The sequence below is a fragment of the Rutidosis leptorrhynchoides genome, chromosome 9, assembly GCF_046630445.1.
Source record: "Rutidosis leptorrhynchoides isolate AG116_Rl617_1_P2 chromosome 9, CSIRO_AGI_Rlap_v1, whole genome shotgun sequence".
NCBI lineage: Eukaryota > Viridiplantae > Streptophyta > Magnoliopsida > Asterales > Asteraceae > Rutidosis > Rutidosis leptorrhynchoides.
In genome coordinates this window covers 161,894,823-161,905,982 of record NC_092341.1, presented here as the reverse complement: position 1 = coordinate 161,905,982, position 11,160 = coordinate 161,894,823, and the positions used below count along the sequence as shown (strand labels likewise).

The window sequence follows — 11,160 nt, the reverse complement described above, 5'->3', positions numbered from 1 at the left end:
TGACTATAAATGGTCCAGACCATTTTGATTTCAGCTTTCCAGGAAATAGCTTGAATCTTGAACTGAAAAGAAGGACTTTGTCTCCTTCCTTAAATTCTTTTGAACTTCTAATTCTTTTATCATGCCATTTCTTCGTTCTTTCCTTATAGATTAAGGAATTATCATATGCATCATGTCTTAATTCTTCTAATTCGTTTAGTTTCTTAATCGTAGACGCCCGGCTTCATGTAAATCAAGATTACATGTCTTCAAAACCTAAAATGCTTTGTGCTCAATTTCTATTGGAAGGTGACATGCTTTTCCGTAAACGAGTTTAAAAGGTGTGGTACCAATTGGAGTTTTGTAGGCTGTTCTAAAAGCCCAAAGTGCATCCTCCAATTTCATGGACCATTCCTTTAGATTTGATCCTACGGTTTTTTCTAGAATACATTTTAAAGCTCGGTTGGTATTTTTAACTTGTCCACTTGTTTGTGGATGATAAGCAGTGGAGATTTTATGAGTTACTCCATATCTTTTGAGAACTTTCTCAAGTTTATTATTACAGAAATGAGTACCCCGATCACTTATTAAAGCTTTCGGTGTTCTGAACCTTGCAAAAAGACGTTTTAAGAAGTTGACTATAACTCGTGCATCGTTAGTTGGGAGAGCTTGTGCTTTCGCCCATTTAGATACATAATCAAAGGCAACGAGAATGTAGAGATTATTATGAGATTTTGGAAATGGACCCATAAAGTCAATACCCCAAACGTCGAATACTTCACATACTTGAATGACATTTTGTGGCATTTCATCACGTTGACTTATTTTTTCGGCCCTTTAACATGCATCACAGGATTTACAAAGAAGGTGTGCGTCTTTAAAAATTGAAGGTCAATAGAATCCAGCGTCGTAGACTTTCCTTGCTGTGAGTTGAGGCCCATAATGCCCTCCTGTTGGTCCGGTGTGATAATGGTTTAAGATTTGACTAGCTTCTTCCCCGAATACGCATCGGCGTATTATTCCATCGGGACAACTTTTAAACAGATGTGGTTCTTCCCAAAAATAGTGTTTTATATCACTAAAGAATTTTTTTCGTTTTTGGTACGACAACCCTTTTTCAAGGAATCCACATACTAAGTAATTTGCATAGTCTGCAAACCATGGAATTTCATTATAATCGATTTTCAAGAGATATTCATCAAGAAAGTTGTCTTGTATGGCCGATTCATTTAGAACTTCTAATTCAAGATTTTCAAGACGAGAAAGATGATCAGCTGCGAGATTTTCTGCTCCTTTTTTGTCTCGGATTTCAGTATTGAACTTTTGTAAGAGTAAGATCCAACGGATTAATCGTGGTTTGGCATCTTGTTTTGAAAATAGGTATCTAAGAGCAGAATGATCGGTATAGACCACCGTTTTAGCCAGAACTAGATATGAACGAAATTTGTCAAAAGTAAAGACAATAGCAAGGAGTTCTTTTTCAGTAGTGGTGTAATTCGTTTGTGCTCCTTGTAACATTTTACTCGCGTAATAGATAGGTTGAAATAGTTTTTCAATCCTTTGTCCTAAAACGGCTCCCATTGCAAAATCACTTGCATCGCACAATTTGGAGTTATCATGATCGGCGCATTAGTGAGTTTATCTTTAAGAATATTAAAAGATTTGATGCATTCATCCGAAAAGATGAATGGGGCATCCTTTTCAAGGAGTTTATTCATAGGAGTGGGAATTTTAGAAAAGTCTTTTATGAAACGTCGGTAAAAAACGGCATGCCCTAGAAAACTCCTAACTCCTCTAACATTGGTAGGATATGGAAGTTTAGCAATTATATCTACTTTAGCTCTATCCACTTCAATTCCTTCCTTTGAAATTTTATGACCAAGAACGATGCCTTCTTTAACCATGAAATGGCATTTCTCCCAATTAAAAACTAGATTTGATTGCTCGCATCTAATAAGCATTCGTTCAAGATTAATTAGACATGTTTCAAAAGTATCACCGAAGACTGAAAAGTCATCCATGAAAATTTCCATGCATTCTTCTACCATGTCGTGAAAAATCACCATCATGCACCTTTGAAAGGTTGCAGGGGCGTTGCAAAGTCCAAATGGCATGCATTTGTAAGCAAAAGTACCATAAGGGCACGTGAAGGTGGTATTCTCTTGGTCCTCGGGTGCGATTGGAATTTGAAAGTATCCGGAGAAACCATCAAGAAAACAATAGTAACTATTCTCATCTAACCTTTCCAACATTTGATCAATGATAGATAAGGGAAAGTGATCTTTTCTGGTGGCATCATTTAATTTCTATAATCAATACAAACACGCCATCCAGTTACAGTCATAGTAGGAATAAGCTCATCTTTTTCATTTGTGATGACAGTGATGCCACCCTTCTTAGGTACACATTGAACTGGGCTTACCCATGGACTATCAGAAATTAAATAAATTAAACCTGCATCTAACAGTTTAATAATTTCTTTCTTAACAACATCTTGCATATTTGGATTTAGTCTTCGTTGGCGTTGCACAAATGTTTTATGACCTTCTTCCATAAGGATTTTATGTGTGCAATACGAAGGACTTATACCTTTAATGTCCTGAATCTTCCATGCAATAGCTGGTTTATGAGCTTTTAGCACAGAAATGAGTTGAGATTTTTCATTTTCCGTAAGAGAAGATGAGATTATTACAGGTAATTCAGATTCACCATATAAATAAGTGTATTCCAAATGGTTTGGAAGTGGCTTTAACTCTAATATCGGTGGTTCTTCTATCGATGATTTGTATCGATATCTGTCTTCCTCTTTTAGCATTTGAAGTTCTTCTGTTGTTAGTTCATATTCATTAGCCATTAGTGTAGATAACATTTCAGCTTCATCAATTGGTTCAGTTCCTTCTCCTAAAGAACATTCTCCTGTTCCTTGTAATTTTGGAAATTCTTGTAACAATTCTGCATGTGAATCTATAGTTTGAATATAATAACATGTATCATCTGCAGATTGCGGTTGTTGCATGGCTCTATCAACAGAAAAGGTAACACTCTCGTCCTCTATACTTAGGGTCAGTTTCTTACCGAACACGTCTATTATTTCTTTAGCCGTGTTTAAGAATGGTCTTCCTAATATGAGAGGAACTCGAGAATCTTCTTCCATGTCCAGAATAACAAAGTCTACTGGATATACTAAAGTACCAACTTTAACTAGCATGTTCTCCGTTATCCCTCTAGGATATTTTACTGATCGATTGGCTAGTTGTATGCTTATTCGTGTTGGTTTCAATTATCTGAGGTCTAGTTTAGCGTATAATGAATATGGCATTAAATTTATACTTGCACCTAAGTCTGCCAATGAACTAAGACTACCCAGAAAACATGGAATTGTGAAACTTCCTGGATCAGAGAGTTTTTCTGGTATCTTATTCAACAACACTGCAGAACAATTAGCATTCATTGTAACAACCGAGAGTACTTCCATTTTCTTTCTATTTGTGATTAGATCTTTCAGGAATTTAGCATATCTTGGCATTCCTGAAATCACATTAATGAAAGGAAGATTTACATTTATTTGTTTAAACATATCCAAGAATTTGGATTGCTCGGCTTCAAGTCTTTCTTTTCTCAATTTACTCGAGTAAGGAAGTGGTGGTTGGTATGGTTTAACATAAGGCTTTGCCTTAACTGTGTTATCTTCATTAACCTTTTCAACTACCGGTTATGTTTCCTTTTCTTACTCAGGCTGTGGTGCCTGTGTAGTAGGAATAGAGTCATCAGAAATTACAGGTATTTCAGGTGGTGTGAGTGTAATACCACTTCTTTTGGTAATGGCTTTAGCTGTTTCATTTCGGGGGTTAGCATTTGTATCACTAGGTAGAATCCCCGGTTTTCTTTCTCCAATTAACCTTGCTAGGTTGCTTACTTCTTGTTCCAGATTTTGGATTGAAGCTTGTTGATTTCTAAATGCTTGAGCATTTTGTTCATTAGTTTGTTTCTGAGGTGTGAAAAATTGAGTTTGAGATTCAACTAGCTTCGACATCATATCTTCTAAATTTGGCTTTTTATCATCGGTTTGTGGTGGTTTATTAAAATAACCAGGTCTTTGCTGATTGTAAGTATTGTTAGATACTTGTTGATTGCTAGGACCTTGTTGGTTGTTGTGTTGGGCATTTTGATTGTAAGGAATGTTTCGATTATAGTTTGACCTTGGCGGTTGATAATTATTTTGATAATTATTTCCCAGCCTTTGGTTTATATATGAAATATTCTCTCTTTGTTCCATTGTTTGTTCAATACTGAGACAATCTTTTGTCAAATGTCGTCCTCCACACTGCTCACAACTAATGCGTATTGCGTGAATATCTTTAGTCAACTTTTCCATTCATCTCTCGAAAGCATCTAACTTTGCGAAAATGGAATCAAAGTCATGGCTAGAATCGGCTCTAGCCGCTTTAGATGATCGAAAAATATCTTTTTCTTGATGCCACTCATGTGAGTGGGAGGCTGTGTTATCAATAATTTTGTGAGCTTCAGTTGCGGTTTTCTTCATAATGGATCCACCAGCTGCTGTGTCGATGTCTTTTCGTGTAGTAACATCGCATCCTTGGTAGAATATTTGCACTATTTGATAAGTGTCTAAACCGTGTTGAGGACATCCTCTCAACAATTTTCCGAATCTTGTCTATGCCTCATATAATGTTTCATTTGACTTTTGCGTAAATGTAACAATTTCTCCTTGAAGTCTCATGGCTTTAGATGCCGGAAAGAATCTTTTAAGAAATTTCTCAACTAAAACATCCCATGTATCAATCGCTCCTTCGGGTAATGATTCTAACCAATCTTTGGCTTCTCCCTTTAAATTCCAGGGAAACAACATGAGATAGATCTGTTCATCCTCAACTTCTCTGATTTTAAATAGAGTACAAATCCTATTAAAGGTTCAAAGATGTTCGATTGGATCTTCTTTTGGCGTACCACTAAATTGGCATTGATTAGTTACCATGTGTAGGATTTGTCCTTTGATTTCATAATCTGGCGCATTAATGTCTGGTTGAGTAATGGCATGACCTTGGCCAGTGCGTGCGGCTCTCATTCGATCTTCCATACTCAGAGGTTCCTGATTTTCCATGATTGAATTTGTTGAATCTGAATCACTAGAGGATTCTGATTTAATAGTTTCTTCCTCGACTGTGACAACCCGGAAATTTCCAACCAAATTTAAACTTTAATCTTTATATGTTTCCGACACAATAAGCAATATTTGTTAAGTTAAATTTCAAGAATTTTAAACTATGTTCATACATTCATTCAACTTCGACCAAGTTCCAACGATTCACGAACCATTAAACGAATATGATTATATATGTATATGTGTATATATATTATAACTTGAAACGTAAATGAAATATTATATTAAATACTTTATATGATTGTATCTGTTTCAAAATGTTTATCAATAGAATTAGAAGATAAGATCAACTGATTGAATTATCAGATATATTAAATTATGATTACAAGTCTCTGTTGAAAGGCCCACGTTGATTTGAGAAATCTTTCCATTTTAACAATATTCGGAAAATGGTAAAGTAATTTATAAATAAGAACAAATTATCAATCATTGAGAACTAGACAAAGGATAGTGGAAGATTGAATCTCATAAAGACTCGATTGATCTATTTAGTTTCAAACGTACAAAAACGTTTTCAGTTTAAAAAGAACTTTATTATTAAAACGTATATAACTTTTATAAATATCTAGAACCACTTTTGACAACTCATTACTTAACTAGTATGATAAAGATAACGATATTTATATTTTATTTTATTAAATATATATTTATATATAACGATCTAAATTAATATTATATATATTTATACGCGTATAATACGTACATAGTTTTATACTTTTACTATACTTAAACTTTACCTTTACTTTATTTTTACTTTACTTTAACTTTAATAATTCACTTTAATAATTCATACTTTAATAATTCATACTTTAATAATTCACTTTAATAATTCATACTTTAATAATTCATTTTAATAATTCAAAAATCTATTATAAATAGAATTCAATAGGTTTCATTATTTCATAGAAACTTGAAAATATTTTTCTCTAAACTCTCTCAATCGATTTACATATATATATTTACTCCGTATTATTTCAAGATATTATTAGTTTACATAAAATATTACGACGGAGTGTTGTCTGAGTGATTTCGAAATTGTTTTTCGAGTAGGATAGGATTAAGGAAATTATGGGTTATAGCTATAGAGGTGATTGAGTATGGTTCATGGGTATGCTCGTGAGGTCAATATAGTGTTTATCATTTCCGTTGCGTCTACGTACCTTTCCTGCAATATTGAATCTCAATATTGATACGTGAGTACTCATAATTTAACTTTTACATACTAATAGTGTATCCTTGACTAGTGCTCGAGTATTTAGGATTATGCATGCTTGTACTTTTGATATTGCCCTTAGACAGGTTAGGTTGAATCTTGAATTAGTTACACTTGCGGTTGAGATAAGGTATAAGATATGCATGTCCTTGGAAAGCTAGCGAAAAATTAAGAACTTTTCCTTTAGATATCGAATGGTTTCGATGAACGGATTAGAAGTTATAATCAATTGAATTTTCGATATTTTTATTAAAAATGATTATTATTATCGTCGTTTTTATCGTCGTTCTAGTTTTATCTAATTATTATCATTATTATTATCTTTATCAATAAAAGGGATTTATCATTAAAAATTGTTTTCTTTATTACTATCGTTATTATCGTTAAAGTTATAATTAGTATTATTATTATTATTATCCCATTATCATTATCATTATTATTATTATTATTATTATTATTAGTATTATTATTATTATTATTATTATTAATATATATATATATATCATTATTTAAAAATGGTTATTGTTATTGTTATTATTATTATTACTATATTATCATTAAGATAATTATTAGTATTATCGTTAATAATATTATAGTAACTATCATTATTAATATTAGTGCAATTAAAACAAATAATTGTAACACCTAAATATTTTGATTACTATTATTATCATTATTATGAACACGATATAAAAGACGATTAAAAGCTGTTAAACGAAACGATTAGGAAATAATGAGTAAGAGTATCATGATGAAATTAAAATATTATAAGATATTAATTTAGATAAAATTATCGTTCTTATTATTTTTATCATTACTATTATTATTAAAAGTATCGTTAGTATTAAAACTATCATTTTAACAAAAATTATCATTTTAATAGAAATGTCATTGTTACTATAAAATATCATTATTATTATTATTTTAAATAGAATTATTATTTTAAAGATAATATTAAAAATTATCATAAATATTAAAGTTATCATAATTAGAATTATCGTTTTATCATAATGTCATCTTAGTAATTATAAATATTGATATTTTTATAATAATAATTATTATTACAAAATAATACAACTTTTACTTACTATCATTATAGATATTATTTTATCAAATAAATATGTGATACAAACATATTTTACTACGTGTAATAACTTACTTTAATAATACCTATCATATTATCTTTATGATATTAAATGAACCCTATAAATTTTATTACTTAATATATATAAAAGTATATTTGATTATATAAATTTAATATAAAATTTTATTTATTAATAAATAAATTATATTATTTACTCTAATAAATCTTTTTAAAATATTTAAAAATATAAAACGACGATATTTAAACTATATATTAATCATGTATAGATTTTTAGAAATTATTTTGAGTCAAATTTACTTTTGTTGACTTTTGCATATTAGTCTCGAGCATTAGGATTGTGGTACACTATGACTTGACCTAATTTGTTAGACAAATATTGACCAACATATAAATATATATAATTAATTTAGGTTCGTGAATCCGAGGCCAACCTTGCACTTGTTCAATGACGTTATATGTATTTTTACTACGAAATACAGTATGGTGAGTTTCATTTGCCTTTTTACCTTTTATATTTTTGGGCTGGGAATACATGCGCAACTTTTATAAATATTTTACGAAATAGACACAAGTACGTGAAACTACATTCTATGGTTGAATTATCGAAATCGAATATGCCCCTTTTTATTAAGTCTGGTAATCTAAGAATTAGGGAACAGACACCCTAATTGACGCGAATCCTAAAGATAGATCTATTGGGCCTAACAAACCCCATCCAAAGTACCGGATGCTTTAGTACTTCGAAATTTATATCATGTCCGAAGGAGGATCCCGGAATGATAGGGGATATTCTTATATGTATCTAGTTAATGTCGGTTACCAGGTGTTCACCATATGAATGATTATTTTTGTCTCTATGCATGGGACGTATATTTATGAGAACTGAAAATGAAATTCTTGTGGTCTATTAAAATGATGGAAATAAATGATTATGATAAACTAATGAACTCACCAACCTTTTGGTTGACACTTTAAATCATGTTTATTCTCAGGTGTTAAAGAAATCTTCCGCTGTGCATTTGCTCATTTTAAAGATATTACTTGGAGTCTTTCATAGCATATTTTGAAGAACGTTGCATTCGAGTCATTGAGTTCATCAAAGATTATTATTAAATCAATTTATAGTTGGATAGTGGATATTATGAAATGGTATGCATGCCTGTCAATTTTCGATGTAAAGAAAGTTTGTCTTTTAAAAACGAATGCAATGTTTGTAAAATGTATCATATAGAGGTCAAATACCTCGCAATGTAATCAACTATTGTGAATCGTTTATAATGTATATGAACGGGTCCTTTCAGTTGGTATCAGAGCGGTGGTCTTAGCGAACCAGGTCTGCATTAGTGTGTCTAACTGATAAGTCGATAGGATGCATTAGTGAGTCTGGACTTCGACCGTATCTGCATGTCAAAAGTTTTGCTTATCATTTTGTGTCGAAAATTAACTACTTATCATCCTCAGAAAATTACCTGCTTATCATTTTTAGTCTAAGACACGTCTTGCTGTATTGATTGCATGAATAGTGTATAGACAAAAATTCATATCTTAGCATATCTGCTAAATCATATCTTATCGTATCTGTTACTTTAAACTTTGCCTGACATATCCCGCAAAGTCCTCCGTAATCTACGAAATCTTTTGATATATATATATATATATATATATATATATATATATATATATATATATATATATATATATATATATATATATATATATATATATATATATATATATATATATATTCTATGTAATTAGAATACCATCCGTTAGCCAAAATCATTTCATATCGGAAAAAAAAATCCTTTATCCAATCGTACGAAATGGAATTCGTCATCAGTTCAAGTCACTCAGATTCCGAAATGGAATCCCATTCAAGCTCCGAAAGTAGTGTGACCGGAATAGATCAACCAATCAGTCATCACCTATTCTGGATGAATTGGGGATGGGTTCGTAGCCTCCTCAATCATTGGAGACAAGAAGAAGGTGATCCCTTCCATCCACCACATTGCCCTCTTGATGAAGAACCTGAAGCACTTACCGGCGAACCTGTCCGAAACACCATTTTCTCGCTCATTTCCAGAGTATCTCGTCACGATTATATATTACATCAAATTTTAGATTTTATTTATCCGCTCGTCCGAACCGACAATCACCCCGGTGTAATAGAAGAAGTCAACGAGCTTCGCGCTCGGGTAGTGGCTTTGGAGAATATGGTGCAGAGATTACAAACACCAGCAGCAGCATCAGCAGCATAACCAGTACCACCATCATCAACACCAACAGTACCATTACCACCTCCAACCACAACCGCGTCGTAAACCTCAACTTCACAATCTGTCCCACGAGCATCAACGTCATACGCACCATAGATACCAAGGAGTACCAACAACAATAACTGACGAAGTATTAATTCATAACTTCATTGGAGAAACATTCCGCGGCGATTATGTAATCTCTAAAGTCTTAGAGATTATCTAATCTAGCCCTAACCATAAATCAGTTAAGCGAACCAAAATGATGGAAGGAAGAGTAGAAACCCTGACAAAAATGGTGTGTGATTAACAAGCTAAACTTGCTTTACCAACAACATCAATAGTACCATCAGTGTTACCAGCATCGTCAGTACAGTCAACATCCGAATCAACAACACCGATAACATCACAAACTCCGTCAGTTCAAGAATCACTGTGGACATCATTACGAATCGATAACGTTTATATTGTATCAACGAGTTATGAAGAATTAACTCATTTCCTCTGAAGAAATTATATGTATATATATATATATATATATATATATATATATATATATATATATATATATATATATATATATATTGAAATAAATCTTTCAGTGCTAAGCTATTGTGTGTGAATCTTAACTACTCGGTTAATTCATATTACAAATATGCAATAATGTACGTCCTTCGGCCGCAACTTAACCAGCGTTAACTACAATCTCTGTCGCAATTCAACAAATTCCAATTCATAATAAATCAAGTATATATTTGATTTTACACTTTCATCATCAATGTACCCGAAACTTTTCAGATAACATCATTCGTACTTTGCGAAATTCACAAGAATTCCACGAACCGAACACCATACATCAACAAATAACGAAGTATTGATTCATAATTTTAATGTCATTAAAGAAATACTGCGTAAAAGTTATGTACATTTTAAAGCCTTTAGGGATTATTCAATTCTAGTTTCAACCGTAAATTAAATGAGTTTAATTTAACATTAACTCATTAAATCTATGTTACATCTGAAGAAAATATACATATATATATTTTCATAAAGACTGTAATAAAATTCTTTTGTACAAAATATTAATTGTGAATTTTTTTTTTAACGGGTAGGTAATACCCGAGAGATATATAAATTCACAATTAATATGTTACATTCTTCGAATCTGATTCAGCAAATCATCCATTATACTCCCTACTTTCACAACAATATACATTCTTTTATAGAAATCAAAACAACCATACTCATTCAAAATTTAATTACATATTCTGATTTTGAAATCTCAAAATTTAACTTGAGATATGACCAAAATCATCACTCTTAGATCCTTACATCTTTCACAAGCTATATTTTGACTTCAAAACTGTGTTAGAACATCAAATGTATGTTAACGATTACAATCTGTGTTCAAACCCTTCGAAAATTT

The 11,160-nt window shown here is 31.6% G+C and overlaps 1 non-coding gene across 1 annotated transcript; it reads left to right on the top strand.

Moving 5' to 3' along the window:
* Window positions 1-4,610: 4,610 nt before the first annotated feature.
* Window positions 4,611-4,717, top strand: LOC139869775 (small nucleolar RNA R71). The gene has a single exon (XR_011766355.1). It is a non-coding gene; the product is annotated as a small nucleolar RNA R71 (small nucleolar RNA).
* Window positions 4,718-11,160: the final 6,443 nt, after the last annotated feature.